We start from the raw sequence: 17,213 nt of genomic DNA, 5'->3' as shown, positions 1-17,213 counted from the left end.
ACGCATGTTCGTCAGGGCCATGACCGTAGGTGATCCGAGGTAACATTCCTGTTGGCCTCCGTTGGATTGGTTCATGGAAATTGCGAATTCAGTCACATCATTCATGGGAATTAAGAGTCAGTAGTCTTCTATCACACTATTATCTACTGTACATTGTCTTGATCTTGTTGCTTGTGTCAAACTTAAATGCATTATGTCTGAACTTGGAGTGTAGAGAACCCGTGAATTTGGAGCGAACTTGCAAGTGCCAACGGAAATTGTCTCATACAACATCACCACCACCCATCACCTCAAAAGGCAACATTAATCCAAGAAAAAGCATACTGATGCATGGTACGATTTATTATAAAGAAAGAAAAAAAAGACCAGTGTTGCTAAACTATAGCTACTCCCTCCCATCCAAATTAATTGTCGCAACTTTGTACTAAAGCTGCAACTAATTTGGATCGCAGGGAGTAGCTATAATATCTGAAGAAGCCAGGTTATTATGGGACAATGCTCCTTCCCCGTTCCACGGCATGCTCAAGAGTCAAGATCCGGCAACCATGATCTCAACAGCGACTCCTTTTCAGCAATGTAATAGAAGTTGAGTTTTAGATCATCAATGATATCGCTTCCTCCAGCACACATTAATTTTATTGCATTGCTGAAAAGATATCGCTGTTGATATGCATTTATTTAAATCAGAACATTTTTTTGTAATCTGTGACCCTTTCTCAAATTCGTGATTTTTATTGAAATTTAAAACATATTTTTATTTCATGATAGTTATTTGGAATTCAGACAATTTTTTGGAATCCTTGAATCTGGGATTCATAAACAGTAAAAAGAAAATAAACATAAAATAAAAATGAAAGAAAAACAAAAAAAAGGGGCGTCCCACTCCGAGCACTGGTCGGCCTAAAGTGCACTGGGCCGCGTCTATGTCACGCTTGATGCGAGACAGTAGACCGTGTCACCTGCAGAGAGCCGGCAGTAGCCGGTCCAGTAGCTAGGTGGTCTCCTTTCCGTTCTTTTTTATTACTTCCGTGTTTGTGTTGGAAAATACTACTACTAAACTATTATGTCAAAAATAATTTAGTTAATTTTTTAAAAATTGTTCATCACACATTAAAAAAATGTAAGTACATGTTCGCTCAACTTCTAGAAAATATTTGTACAGTTAAAAGAAGAAAAATCTTTATGTGACATTCCAAAATTGTTCACGCACTTTGAAAAATGCACTCCTCTGTAAAAAAACCGGCCCCTCGGCGCAAAAAAAGAAAAGAAAAGAGAAAAAAGAAAAACCGGTCCCAAAAATAACACACATGCTGCAAGATGATAAGCTTATTTAGAAGTACTACTAGAACTCGGCTGCCAAGAAAAAGAAAATAGGACCCGATGTAATTAAACTCATCGGTGAAGAACTAGTCCCACATAGCGCGCGGCACCATATCAAACGACCTGCATCACTTTCGCGGACGAAAAGAGAACCTCCTGTCACTAGTCTCTGCCAGGGTGAGATGGTGGATGCGGCACGGGGAGGGGGGCTGCCCACCCAACGTGGCCTTGCACCATAGCCAGTGCCATCCTGTTTGCCCGATCGTCCTGTCATCACCGAACTGTTAGGAATTAATTAATTAGGTTAATTAACTATTAATCACTGCTATGTCGGTGCCACTTTTGGCAACTGCCTCCTTTTGTAACCGCCTTGTAAACTGGGTATAAATACCCCAATCTTCAATCAATAGAATAACTGTTCATTCATATATCTGTTTTCCATTCGCTCCTCTCTCTCGATTCTCTCTAACACGTTATCACGCACGCCTCTTCCAGAGAGCAATTAGGCCAAGAACTCGACGGCTCCACCGTCCCTGACCCTCCCTCCGGCCCCAAGGACACGAGGACCCTCGGCCTCGACAGCGCTCCAGCGGCGCAGCACCAGCGCGCGATGCAGGCGGCTGAGGCACCCCATGGTTGACGACGCCCTCCTCTGTAGGCGCGTCGAAGCGGCGCCCTCCGGCGCTTCAATCCGCCACATGACTGCCGACGACAGCGGCGGCAAACGGCAAGGCCTCTCTATGGCCAGAGGAGGCCACTCCGGCGATCTGCAATTGCCGCAGACGATGACTGGAGAAGTCTGGAGAAGTTGGCTACTAGAGTTTCGGCCACCACGCGATTCACGGCGAAGACGAGATGTTCCTCGTACAAAAAGGAAAGAAACTAATCAGGGAGATTGATTGATTGATCTTGTCTTCTTGCAATCATCAATTAATAATCTAACAATGAATTGTTTTTCTCCTGTATGTATATGCGCTCACACGAATCTCACGAAGAATTGATCAATCGTGAACTACAAAGAAAGAAGAACCGATGGAAGAACGCAGCGCCAGCCTCCATCGATTCAAGAATTGGAAGCCTCGAACACACTCTGCCAAAGGACAGAAAATCAATCAATTTAGCGGATTTATCATACTCCAAGCAGGAACATCAGAACTTGAAATTGGGCACAATTTTCAATTACACAAGGAAGACGCACAGAAAAGGATATGGGCGTTGGCATCCAGGATCACTCGATCGAAAATCCATACCAATAACTGCCAAAAAAAAAAAAGACAGAGGATTGAGGAGAAAAATCGTCCTCACAGACGAAACACCAAGTTCGGCCAAGAACAGAAGAAGAGAAAAGGGGATCACATGAAAAATAACGAGGATCTGGGCCGCCCCTTCTCCAAGACGATGAAGCATTAATTTATACAAACACCAAACTCTCGATCTTAATTGCTACATCATCAGGTGACCATATTCCATTCTTTTTGCTCTTGCACACAAGACGCACTAACCTCCACGCCGAAGTTCTCAACGCCGGCCCGACGCTGCTTCCCCTGGCACGAGGGCACCTGGGGCTAGAGGCCCCCGGCCTTCCCAGCGGCATCCTCCAGCGCTCGTCCGAGCGACCACCTAAGGCGCTGCAACCGCACCCGAAGATCATCGGCGCTCGACGCGAGTGGGCGGCCAACGTACTCCGGTGCGGCACAGTTTCCTGCGCATGGCGGTGCCCTCAGGCGCTGTGCGACACGGCCTCGCTTCCCAAGCAGCGGCGGTGGCGCAACTACCGGCCGGTTCGCACTGAGCGGCGGCAGTTACCAGTGGCCAGGAAGCACACACGGGAGAAGAAATTGGGGATTTCTTATCTCTTTGGTGGATTTTCAATTCAGCCCTTAGATTCGAGCCTAATCTAGTATAAGTCCCTTAAAATATCTGTGTAAACCACAGTTTAACAGGTCTCTGCCGTTTAGCCCTCTGGCTTGCTACATTTTAGAACCGGGCCATTAGGCCAATGGACTTTGCTGTTTAGTACTCGAACTTACTCTTTTCAACAATTTAACCCTATGGTTATCGTAGTTTACAATCTAAGCCCTCGGCTATAGAAAAATGTATGTGGTTGACCTCAGTTCATCCTAAATTTCATACAACTTAATTATACACCATTTTACAATGTGTAAAATTGTCTTGTGAAGCCCTCATGTCTTCATATATTTGTATGTATATAATTTTTTTTGGTCCATATGTATTACCTCTGTAATACTATTGCAAAATAATGGTTTGCTTAAATTCCAGACTATATTCCTTTGAATTTAAGATATCATCGATGTCTTACCACAAATATTCCCTATGACATGCGTTTTGGGACAACAACTATAAGTTTGCAACAGAAACATATTTTTCTTGCAAACGCAGACATAAATTCAAATAAGAATTATGAAGTGTCATGCTTAATATGACCGACTCAAATATTATTTGTGAATCACAAGGTATTGGTGGCATCTACTGCACAATTTGCAGATTATCCATCACTATTGTGAGGTCTACGTCTTATCATTTTGATAAGATGACTACCTTCAACGTGCTCTTCCAAATTAATATTAGATGTGACTATCTCAAGATATCATAAGGTAATACTGGCATCTACTGCGAAATTTGCAGATTATCCACTATTACTGTAAGGTCTACATCATGTCACTCTGACAGATGATTACCTTCAAAGTGATTTCATACATTTTACATAACATAAGGTAATAGAATTATGAACATCTATTGACAAAAGTCAGACTATGTTTTCTATTACTGCGAGATCTACACCAAATTGGTGATTATCTTCAAAGTGTTATTCTATATAAATTGAGGTCTACACATATGGTTATAAAGCATCAGTTGTTCTAAAATTGGCTCCTCTGAAGCATTTGTTGTTGTTCACTAGAGTGATTTACTCTCATAGTAAATATTGTTCTTGCACACTTGATGTATGCCGAAATGGTATTTTTGGGGGTGCTATCAACAATTTAAGCCCCATTTTGCTTGAATATGTCATAGAAAATTACGCAAATATTTGCATACCATGGTGATTATTTTCTATTACATTGGTAAAATACATGGCAATGGAGCCTATGTCACTATTTATAATTATAGTGTCGTTCATCCATCAAGATGGATCCCATAATTTATAGCAACGATTGAGTGTCTCAACACTTTTGCAATGTCCACATCACATTGTGGTAATGTATTCATAGTGACTAATCAATGTTAAACATGCAACGTCTATATTTTTGGCGGTGACTCTAAAGTTGCAACGTTCATATGCATTTTATGTGTCACCAACTTCACTTAGTTCTCAAACTAAGTACATAATGGATGAATTTTTATTCACCCTGGATATTCCCCTTAAGATAAACATGATGCCATGAGCACATCACGAATGATCACCCATTCGTTTTCAAGACCTCAAGTCTACCGCAACTCACAATTCTGTCACTTAATCAACTTTCAAGTTGAGATCCCGTGATCAAATATTTTCATATGCAGATCCGGTTGAAAATTCCTTATACAATTTACCTCCTCTTAAGATGGTACTACCATTTTTACGATGAAGAAACATGGAATTTCTTAAAATCATCAGATTCACCCAATGGGTGTTATACCATAATTTAAAATTCATGCTAGTATCGAGAATAGTATGCAAGTTAGTTGTCACAAAATAGAACTATGAGGAATTCGAAGTAAAGTGGAGGCTAATAGACAACCAAAGACGGAATTATCTCTTAATAAGAATCGGTCATTTTCAAGTGATCAAAAGACAACTCTCAAGTTTATCAGATGCGTGGTTATATAAATATTGTATCTATCATTACCAAACCCTCAAACATATGGTCGAACCACACCACAAATTTATTAAAAGGCCAATAAGTTCAATGGGATAAATTTGAAAATTTGCAAATAACAACCAGATTCTGGTAAAGAATTGTTCTCAGAATCTTCATCAGAAGGAGGACCAAAATCTAGTCCAGAAAATGGAGGATGAACTCATTTGCACTCAATAATATCGAAGACCTTAGGTAATCTCCTAATTATTCCCAAAAATAGCATTAACCTGTACTTGTACTACTACATGTAGTAGGATATTCAATATCCCATCACTTGGATACAATATTTAATAAATTTGATAGCATGGTTAAATTCATACTTAGTATTGTTGCGTACGAAATAATTTTCTAAATATTAATAAATTAAATGTCTATTTTGATAGACTTATCCATCCTGGTTTGGGGATGATTAGAAAATTATTGACAATTCTGTTGGTCACAACTTAACAAGTTGCAAAATATCCCAAATCATCAGATTTTACGCGCACTACATGTGCCATAGGGGAAATCAGTTTTAAGGCACTCTCACCTTAAAATTCTAAATGAGCCACTCAATCTTCCTTGAATACATTAAGAAGACATATGTGGATTAGTTAACCATTATGTGGAATTATTTAGATACTTCATGGTACTCATAGGAACATTTATAAAATGATTTCAAGTGTGTCTCTTATCACACACAAACATGCATGATCTTACTAAATAAATTGCTCAACTTATCAAAGTAGGAGCAAATTCTCCTGAAAACAGGATTGAAAAACCCATTCGAATGGACAATGTCATTGAAATCATTTCACAAGCAATGTCCGATTATATTTTTGTACTCTATGTACATACCCAGAATGGTTTAACTAAATTTCTTATCAAAGATAGTGAAATGAATTACATGACCAATCTTAAAGAATTGTAAATTTACCAGCCTCTTGCTGGACACATACGGCCTTACACACCGTAAGTATGATCTAAATCATACCAACTGCATTTCATACTACTTTCCCCTTGTAGTAACTACGTGGAAATCAACAAAGTATTTCCCATCTGCGATAATTCGGTTACATACCGATATCACCACTCCAGCATACATCAATGGGCACTCACAGAAAGTCGGGGATCTATGTGAGGAATAATAATTTATCCGTCAATCAAAATTATTCATAGTCCGTACGCTGATTGCATCAGCAATAAGGATATTTTCGGCATTAGGGGGAGATAAGTACCACAAAGAATGCCGAAAAAATAAATTAGAAATGTTATTGACATTCAATCCTTATATCCACGTCTCAAAGAATCTGAACTAGAAGTTTAGAGAATTATATATTTGCAACACATTGCAAATCTGCCACATACATTTACTGATGACAAGGTGTTACTAAATTATATATTCCTGCAGTAAAGTGTCAGAAGAGTGGAGGTACCTGATAAACCACTCTTCTCCCCAAATGAGAGCAAGAGGGGAGAATATCTGACAATACGAGATATAACTTCTCATATGCTTCCACGGAAACAGAGGAAATCACATCCTCAACTAGTAAATGTAATTCAACATCAAGTTGAAAGACACCTCACTGGATGCTCATCATCCAATGCCCGGCATAAAGGTGCACAAATGTTTTGGTGCCGGGACATCGAAACACCTTGACTCCATTTGTTGTAGGAAATCACAAGGAGTTAAAAAGGAGTACATATTTTATCCACAAACTTCAATGATTCCATCAGGATCATATAAACTAAAGACTACATTTGTCGACATATATTTCTTCTCAAATTGCTAAAACCTTTTGGGCCCAGAACCAAAATCCATGGTAGAGTGCCTCTTGCACTCATATTGGTTCACATAAAAAGGAAGCAAGTAATGAAGGATAGCACTCGCTCAACAAATGAGTGGTATTTACTGTAGTAATACCTACTCCTCATAAGTATCTTCCATATGGAATACTAAAAACTTCTCATTCATAGACAAAGTCAATGAGGTGGTGAGAAAGCGAGGCTTGTAGCAAAAGGGTTCACGCAGAGATCCGACATCGATCACGATGTGACATACCCTTCTGGTATTAGTGGAATTATGTTTCGATACTAAATATCATAGGCAGTACGAATAATACCATGCAGTTAATGGATGCAGTGACTACATACTCATATGGATCACTCATTTCGGATATCTATTTTAAAGTTCCTGAAGGGCTTAAAATTCCGAATCCAAAGATAAATCGTAGCATGTTTTGTGTAAAACTTCAAAGTCACTCTATGACTTGAAATAGTCGGAAATCATATGGTACTACCGACGAAATGAGTTCCTTCTTCAAAGGGATTACTCAAAGAATGATGATTGCTTCTGTGTTAATAAGGAAATCCAAAATTTGTTTTCCTTATATCACTTAGTGTATATCGATGACTTCATCATCAATGTCTATACAAGACCTAAACATATACAAAATCATCTCAAGGCGGAAAATTTGGATTAAACCAAATTTAGCTTAAGTTTACAACTTGAGCATTCTCTCAAGAATACATATCAGTCTACATATATCCAAAACATATTTGAGAAGTTCAATGTGGATATATCACACCAACAAAACGTATATGGTCGATATGAGGAATATTAACTTATATCTCAAGTTCATAATAAATCTTGAACAATTCCATCAGGAAAATCAAGATTTGACCATGATATTGGCTCTTTACTTGATCCCAACAAAGCCATATCAATGACTGATTTTGATGGAATAGCCTTCTTATGGAATTCATATAAATAGAATTTAATGGCTACTTCCCCTTATCATTCTGACATAATTACTTTATCTAAAGGCATTGAAAATATGGTTGGCTTAGCAGAATGATTAACCACACTCAAAACCATGTGGTTGAGATTCATCAGAGTAACATAATTTGATTTATCAAGATGCTACCACTTGTATTACTCAATACATACAGGTTATATGAAGAGCAATATCACAAAGCACATTGCTCGAGATCACTTATCCTCATGAATTATAGAAAAGTGATGAAATAGTTTGCAAACAAAATATTGGAAAAACCGACATATTATTCATAATGTCATGATCATGTCAATGTAATTGATATGAGACATCCTCCAGATTTGCAAAGTTCAGGGGGAGTAATCTCCCAAAGTATAACCTGTTAACAAACATCAGATTACATATATTGTACTCTTTTTCCCTTCACGAGTTTTTCCCTAATGGTTTCTCATAAAAGGTTTTTAATGAGACAATATAGATACAAGTGTTCATATATGTCATATCATTTTCTCCTTATATTTTTCCCATTGGGTTTTAAAGGAGTTTTCGATGGCATATATAATCGCACTCTTTTCCTTTATGAGTTTTCTCTCAAAGTTTCTCATAACGGTTTTTAACGAGGCATGTCATACTTTCTTTTTTCCCTATCGGGGTTTTTAAAGAAAGTACTCAAGACATATTAATTGTTCTCTAAACTCATCGATGATTTTTCTCCTTCTTCAAAGGTTTTTATCATATGAGTTATCAAGAGACAATAATCATTATATGTTGCATCATTTTCTCCTTATTATTTTTTTCACTGGGTTTAAAGGAGTTTTAGCAACATATCTGCACTATTCTCCTCATATTTTTCCCACAGGGTTTTTGGAGGAGAATTTTAAAATGAAGATGATGAACGTTCAAGGCAAATACATACTAGGAGGAGTCTATCAAGATGATGTATATTCACAAAGACAAGCATTGATTAGGGGGAGTGTTAGGAATTAATTAATTAGGTTAATTAACTATTAATCACTGCTATGTCGGTGCCACTTTTGGCAACTGCCTCCTTTTGTAACCGCCTTGTAAACTGGGTATAAATACCCCAATCTTCAATCAATAGAATAACTGTTCATTCATATATCTGTTTTCCATTCGCTCCTCTCTCTCGATTCTCTCTAACACGAACAATAGATGGATAAACTGTGTCATCTCGACCTGAGGCATCGTCCCGTTGGCGATGCGTAGCCCGGCCAGCTCCGTCGACGTCGTGGCCATCACCGCCGCTTCTGTCATCTTCTCCAGGCAGGTCTTGGGGAAGTAAGCCCTGCCAAGGTGTGTCCCGTCATGCCAGACGTCGGCCTCCCAGTCAGTCACGCACATCTCATGGCGTTGGTAGCGGCTGACGACGCGTGCGGCGAGGTTGAGGCGCAAGCACGTCGATGCCGGTGATCTCCACTTGGTGGTGCCCTTCCTCCGCGTAGTATGCTTGGATGATCTCGCACAGGTGAGGGGATGCAAGCTCGAACACCAGCAGGAGGAACAAGGCCAGAGAGAAGACGAGGGCAAGCAAGAAGACCGAGTGGAACCGCGCGTACATGCTGCGTCGACGCATTCGGGACTCCGCTGGACGTGCGGCAGCAGATGCTCGCATGTGTGGATTAGAGTGTGGGTGGGTCGGTCGGTGGAGCACCCGCACCCAACAAAGAAAAAGAAAGAAACGCAACGACACCAAGCTTAAACACGATTAGCATGATGACGACAAGAAGACAGAACCAAGTCCATTTTTCTCTATGATTCCTTTCCACGCCGCGCCGCACCGCTAATTAACCAAGGAAAAGCAGCAGCCCCGAATGTCCACGGAGTCGGATTTGCAGGCCGCCGGCCTTCCTCTCCGGCGGCGACTCAATCCCTCCTCTCTCATCCAGCGTCGGTTGCTTCAGCATGCACAAATTCCTTGCCACGCCACCAAGTGGAGAACCGTCCCTGCTGCCTGCTCTGCTCTGCTCAACCCAGCATGCATGCGTGAGTGCCTCTCCTCAACCGCCCTCTGCTCTGCTCTGCTCCCTCGCCGACAACCAGCCTGACTCGCTTCGCATCCTCCCTCTCCACCCAGTTCCACAGATCCGCCGCTGCCCTTGTGCTCCTCGTCTCCACGTCGGAAAAGCCAGCCCGGACTGCGTGCGTGCACATCCACGGCTCACTCACCACGATTTTTCCTTGCCGCCGCCGGCCAGCGTCTCCCAATCACTAGGCCTTCGCCACCGCTAACCCCGCTCTTCAACCTCCTCTCCTTCCGCGACGTATGGGACCTTCGACTCCAGCGACTCAAATCCTCGCGCACCTCCCCGCCGTCAATTGCAGATTTGCAGTACGGAGCACAAAGATCGCGCATTTTCCCTTTTTCCAGTCCCCGCGCAGCTAATTCGATTCGACTCCGTCTCTCTCCTCCTTCACCTCCTCAATTCGATTCAAGGTGGAGCGTCCGCGCTCGCCCGCCGCGCTTCGCCGCTCTAGCCCTCGCCGGCAATGAACGCGTCTCTCCTCTCCGCTCAATGCCGCTGCCGCCACGGTGTCCTTGATTTTGGCAGCTCTGGCCGCTCCCCTCTGTTTCCTCGCGCGTAGAGACCTCCGTTCCAGAAATCCATTGCTCCGGCGGGCCACCTCTGCCTAATCCCACCACCACCCCACGCGCCATGCATCCTCTCCGGACCTCAGCACGAATTAGTGCTCGCCGCCGTATGGTTCGCCGCCGGAAAGAACCCTTTTTCGGGCTTGCCCCCCTGTCGCTGACGACGCGGGTTTTCCCTTTGCGCCCGCGACATGGACCGCTCTCGGTCGTCTGCCCTTGTCTTTCTTCCTTTGAGATTCAATCAAGGGCTCGATAGTTCTCCAATAACAAACCTACAGTACTAAATTAAGTCATTCTTTTTACCCTAAATTCTTCAAGTGAAAACAGTTCCATTTTCATGCTCTAATTTTAATTTTCAAATTTAGGCAGGTCATGAAATTAACCTAGCCACACGATGAGAAAAGAAAGAAAACCGACGGTTCAACATCGCGGAGTTGCATCCCGAGGCACACGGCGCGGGGTGAAATGATCAGAAAATGATAAGTACTCCCTCAGTCCCATAATATAAAAGCGTTTTTGACACTAGTGTAATTTTGAAAACGCTCTTATATTATGGGACGGAGTGAGTAGTACGGAAGCTCACTTGAGTATATATCGTGTATCGAGACAAAACTTATTAGTGAGGAAGTATGACCGACACAATCTCTATCACCTTATTTTTCTGCCACCCTATGCATGCTGCTCTTGCACCGCCAACTTCAGGATTTTCTTGTCAGACGTATGTACGCTAGGCATACGTACCCGACGGATGTGACCGCCGTATCAGGTTGAAGGCCAAGGTAGGCGTCATGATCGACATGTCTATGTGTAGCTCATCTACACGCGCACCACACCCAGACACGTATGCACTGCGTATGGGCTAGCTTCATCCTTGTGACCACTATACGATCGCATGTGCTTCTCACTCTCACATCTTTCTTAGTGATGGTTACATGGTTAGGAACGATACTTTTATGTTTTTTGTCCTCGCATTAATTTTTAGTTTTAGAATTGGCGATGGTAGTGCAATCGACAAAGGCGCTGAGGCAGCTACTGGTTGCCTGGCAACAAGGTCTGGCATAGCGAGGCTACTATCTGGTACATCCATAGGCGCTTTTTCTTTGGACACTAAATGTATCACCTCCTGCAAATGATTTTCCTTTCCCGCACCATTGAAATATCATTGATGCCTTGGATACTTGTTAGTGCAAGCGAAGCAACGCCGAACAGAGACCAGCAGGTGGTGAGTTAATCACGGTCTATGTGGCACGATCGGGAGCACTCTGCCACTCATAGAGATGTGGTATACGGCACTCCCTCCGTCCCACAATATAAGAACGTTTTTAACACTACACTAGTGTTAAAAACGTTCTTATATTTTGGGACGGATGGAGTATATGATTAGTTGGGGCTTTGGGTAGAGTGGTTGGAGGCGTGAAGTAACGTTTCGTCATGTGGACGGACAATTTATGCTTTAGGGGCTACGAGACAATGTCCGACATGGCAGGCGAGCAAACAACAATATTTATATACTTTAGTGACGTTTTTTCTTTTCGAGAAAAAACAAACGGTGTTTTTTGTTCGCTCAAAGACGTACCCATGGTATTGTTCTAGTTTGAAATATATCGTTGCACGGAGCTCAATTCAAGTAGTTCGTTGCGATGGTTGAATATACCGCTCTTTATGCACCACATCATGTGATTAATCCTTTTGCATCTAATGTTTACACGCGGTTGTTAAGTGATTAATATTGATAGTGGCCATGGTACGTTTGTGAGACACTCTATACTCAGGAAAAAAAATCTTATACGACCAGGCCGTACGCCTCGCTACGTGAGACCCGTTCCGATTCATGACACATGTCCGTACCTATCTCAAAGCAGTAGTACCCGATTAGACCCAGCCGAGCCTTAATTCTGTTTTTCAACCGGCCATTATTAATCCCACAGTAAGTCTAGGGTTCTGCACGACCTCTGGTCGCCGCCGGCGGCCGCCGTGCGGCAAGACGGCGCGTTCTCCTTGCCGCCACCGGCCGCCGGCCGCCGTGCGGCAAGATCGACGGCGTGTCCTCCTCGCGGCATGTGCGCAGGCTGCCCGTCCATATACTCCGTCACGCAGCGTAGTTTGTCATGACGAGGAACAGCACGAGCTCTTATCGACGGCGGCCGCGCGTCATCCTCGCAGCAGGCATGTCGGCTACCCGTCCAGCCTCTCCACGACGCCGCAAAGTTGTTCATGGCTACAAATTCCAGGTCGTCCATCGGACTCTATGAGGATCGATCTATTTTGTATCGAGGGATATGGATGTGAAGATGGATGTGTCTGATGTATAATTGCCGCAGTGATTTTGGTAGCAGTGCTGGTCACTGTAAACTCGATTGTGGTGTAAGAAGTTGCAATTTGTCACCATGTAATTAGTCAAGTTTACTTATGCTTTGTTGTTGTTTTCTGAAGTTTATTCTCCTGGAGAATGTGGAGCTTTTTGTTGTATAAATGAATTTTCTGTACACTTACTGAATAAAATCTGTGGTATTTACAGTATTATTCTCCCACTTGTGCCATTTGTAAGCAACAACTTACATGAACATAACACACCTTGTGTTTGCCAACAAGAAAATTGTAAGATTTGAGAATATCACAATAATCCGCTGTAGTTTTAAGTTGGAGAAGAAATACATATCAACATTAGCTGACATGCCGAGCTAACTCGCATTATGGAACCAACTTGCTGGAACCTTCATGTACTGGCACCTTATCTAAAATCCAATTGACAAGAAATTATTGGTGGAACCTGGCTACTTATTCGCACATAAGAAATTATAACATGGGAAAACTTTTGCTGCAGTACCTTTTTCTTGTCTCTCTTTGCTTCCTGTAGCGCATATTTTGATCTCTTTTCAATTGGACCTATTGTTTGCTTAGGAGCTCTAAATCGCTCTGTTCTAATATCTTCAGTGGCTTATCGTTCAAATGATGAGTTCGAAAGTTGAAACTCCCAAAGATTGAAGGCACATTCCTCTGTGGAACAATTTTATCACATACTATACTAGTTATGAATTCAGATTATCAGCCTGCAACCATATGTTAACTTATTGTTCAGTCGTTGATGTATATACTGCAAGGACAGAAAATTGTAAAACTGACGACACTAAAGAGATCAATCCCCACACAGTGTGACCGATGTGCCTGCTGCGAGGATGAAGCGCCATCATGCCGCGCGGCCGCCGTCGACAAGAGTTCCTGATGTTCCTCGCAGTGACTAACTGCACCGCCTGTCGGAGCATCTGAACAGGCAGCTCGCAAGGAGAACACATCGTCGTGCCGCACGGCTGTCGCCGCCGCCGTACTCGCCGCCGCACGGCCTCCGCTGCCGTCACAGCCGCTGCCGCCGTCTCCACCGCCGCCTCGCCGCTGCCGTCGCAGCAGCCGCTGCCGCCGCCGCCCGCTGCCGCAGAGGTCGTGCAGAACCTAGACAGCTTCGGGTGGGAATAAGGATCAAGGCTCGGCTCGGTCGTAAACGAGGACTGGTGCTTTGAGATCTGTATTAACACGTGTCATGAATCGGAACGGGTCTCACGTAGCTGGTCGTATAAGATTTTTTTTCCCTATACTCAGGGAACATGAAGGAGTGGACGACGATGTGGGGGGAATTTAGACACCGAGTTTTGGCATGCAAATACTCCCTCCGTTTCTTTTTTACTCTGCATATAAGATTTGGTCAAAGTTAAACTATATAAAGTTTAACCAAATTTATATAAAAAATATGAACATCTACAATGTTAAAACTATATAGTATGAAAATACATTTTGTGATGCATCTGATAATATTGATTTCATATTGTCAATGTTTATATTTTTTAATATAAAATTAGTCAAACTTTACAAAGCTTGACTTTAACCAAACCTTATATGCAGACTAAAAAGAAACGGAGGGAGTACCAAGTCCAACCTTGTAAGCAGTGGCGGAGGCAGGGGGGTGGCCAGCCAGGGCCCGGGCCCTCCCCAACATCCTAATTTCCTTTGTATTATGCATATGAACAGTGATATATTTTTACGGTTGCCTGCAGCCGGTCCTCCCCAACATCAGATTATACGCATTCCTGCCCCCGCCACTGCTTGTAAGGCAAGTAGTTTGACCGTTTTGAATTTAATTGATTAGAGACTTTATTCTGTCAATTATCTACAATACTTTTGATACAAGTTATTATTTTATGCTAGAAAATAGCTAGTGTATGTTATTAGATGTATCATTCCCCTGATAAGCATTATTCTGTTACCTATATTCAAGTTTTATTATTCTATGTTTTCACACCTTTTTGGGGATATTTAATATTCACATTATTCTTAGCCATGCTTCGGCATAACTATAATATGGGACATGGGAATTCTTAGCCATGGCAACGCAAAGTGATGCCGAAAACAGGAGATGAGTATGTAGTGAGTTAAGGTCCACGAGGCGGAGTGGACAGCGGCATGAAACTCCATTAGACGCATCAACGAGCACATGGCAGACAACAACGGGAAGCGATGTTGAACACGAAGTTGAGTAACTGGTGAGTTAGGGGCTGCAAGTCGGACTAAGACGGTGACGCAAAGCAACGGTAGACACGGAGCCAAACATATCAGAGGCAAGTCATCAGTTAGGGGCTGAGTGGCCGGCAAGATGAAGCTACACAGGACATGGAGCGAGGCATACTGAAAATCATATGCTCGCCATCAAAGCATGCGATAACATGTTAAACCCTATAATTCAAAGAGAGAATGAGTTTTGGTGCCACAATAACTTGTAGTTTTTTTATGTTTATTTTGGCTAGTTTATATAGTGATACCGGTGTCCAACTTGACACAAGTTCAGGCAAAACACGGCGTCACCCAGAGTATAAAACTCTCTGTTTTACAAAGGATGCCACGCTTGAAAAATGCCTAGAATATCTCCAAATTAATAATAATAATATGCACTATACCTTATTATAGATAATAAATTGATATTCTATGTTTAGAAAAATCTTCTCCCAATTATTTCATGTGCTGAGATGACTTAACGTCCTCTAAGGTGATTCCTCTATCAGTAACATGCACATATATTTCTCGTTTCCTTCATAGGCTTACCCCCATCTTGTATGCGATGTTGCAAACCTCAATTTTGGGTTAGAGCCGACACCGGCGAGCCTAGGTCTACCTCCGAGGAATGTTGTTGTACAGACTCGATGCAACCATGAACTCCTGAAAGTGCTAGTGATCGACTAGAGGGGAGGGGTGAATAGGCGATTTTTATGAAAGTCTTCAAAACATGGAGATTTCGAAGACAAACGATAGAAATAAACCTATTACCATGCAGCGGAAGGTAGACTACACTAGGCAAACCATAGTCAAGTATTCAATGGAGTAAAAGCACAATGACTAATAGCAGTTAGGCAGTAAAGATCAGGTAGGAAGATATTGTGAAGTCAATCAGAACAAGCAGTCACTCAGTGAAGACAAAAGATAAAGCAATCATACAATGACTTCACAAGGACCAACAGTAAGTAAAGGGAGCGGAAGGATGAAACCAGTGACTCGTTGAAGACAATGATTTATTGGACCAGTTCCAGTTGCTGTGACAACTGTACGTCTGGTTAGGGAGGCTGAGATTCAACTCAGAAGACCTCGTCTTCACCTTATTCCCCTTGAGCTAAGGACACCCAGTCCTCGCCCAATCACTCTGGTAAGTCTTCAAGGTAGACTTCCAAACCTTTACAGACTTCGTTCACTGGCGATCCATAATGACTCTTGGATGCTCAGAACGCGACGCCTAACCGGCTTGAGGATTCACAGTCCTCAAGTGTAATAAGTCTTCAGATCACACAGACATGAAGACTTAAGTGATGCCTAACACTCTTTGGCTCTGGGTGTTTAGGGCTTTATCCTCGCAAGGAATTCTCTCTCAAAGGCTTTGAGGTGGGTTGCTCTCAAACGACAAAAGCCGTGCACTAACTCTGAGCAGCCAACCGTTTATGGTTGTAGGGGGTGGGCTATTTATAGCCACTAGGCAACCCGACCTAATTTGTCTGAAATGACCCTTGGTCACTAAGGAACTGACACGTGTTCCAACGGTCAGATTTCAAACACACACGACAACTTTATTTGAGCTACAAGCAAAGCTGACTTATCCAACTCTGGACAAGATTTGCTCTTATAATCTTCACTCGAAGACATATGATTTTGGTTAAACATCACTTCAGTCATTCTGACTGGTTCACTTGGACCCCACTTAACAGTACGGTGGTTCCTATGACTCAACAAAGAAAAACACAGAACGACGAAACTGCTAAGTCTTCGCGCTCCATAGTCTTCACGCGATGTCTTCTCTTGTCATAGTCTTCAATGTGAATGTCTTCACATACCACCTTTGACTTCAATGTATTCATACATTTTTAGGGGTCATCTCTGGTAGGAAAACCTAATCAATGAGGGACTTCTACCTGTGTTATCCTGCAATTCTCACAAACACATTAGTCCCACAACCAGGTTTGTCGTTAATACTCCAAAACCAATTAGGGGTGGCACTAGATGCACTTACAACTCCCTCGCCATTGCTGGCCTAGGGCTACAACGTCATCTCCACTCCGACACCCTCTTCATGCCAGCCTCCACCCGCTTCGCAGGCATTCCACACTGATGAAGCTATTCTTTTAGACACACTTACCA

The 17,213-nt window shown here is 42.5% G+C and overlaps 2 long non-coding RNA genes across 3 annotated transcripts; one reads left to right on the top strand and one right to left on the bottom strand.

Annotated features, from left to right (window-relative positions):
- Positions 1–1,178: 1,178 nt before the first annotated feature.
- Positions 1,179–9,055, top strand: LOC119267424. Its single transcript, XR_005132443.1, has 2 exons — positions 1,179–1,623; positions 8,932–9,055. It is a non-coding gene; the product is annotated as an uncharacterized LOC119267424 (long non-coding RNA).
- Positions 1,694–3,162, bottom strand: LOC119267423. Of its 2 annotated transcripts, XR_005132442.1 has the most exons (3): positions 2,823–3,162; positions 2,519–2,576; positions 1,694–2,410 (listed from the first exon to the last, which is right to left on the bottom strand). It is a non-coding gene; the product is annotated as an uncharacterized LOC119267423 (long non-coding RNA). The 2 variants fall into 2 exon arrangements; XR_005132441.1 differs by lacking the exon at positions 2,519–2,576 and having other exon boundaries at positions 2,823–3,161.
- Positions 9,056–17,213: the final 8,158 nt, after the last annotated feature.

Source organism: Triticum dicoccoides, chromosome 3A (assembly GCF_002162155.2).
Source record: "Triticum dicoccoides isolate Atlit2015 ecotype Zavitan chromosome 3A, WEW_v2.0, whole genome shotgun sequence".
NCBI classification, from domain to species: Eukaryota; Viridiplantae; Streptophyta; class Magnoliopsida; order Poales; family Poaceae; genus Triticum; species Triticum dicoccoides.
The sequence above is the reverse complement of the archived record's forward strand: the minus strand, read 5'-3'. Positions and strand labels throughout refer to the sequence as shown.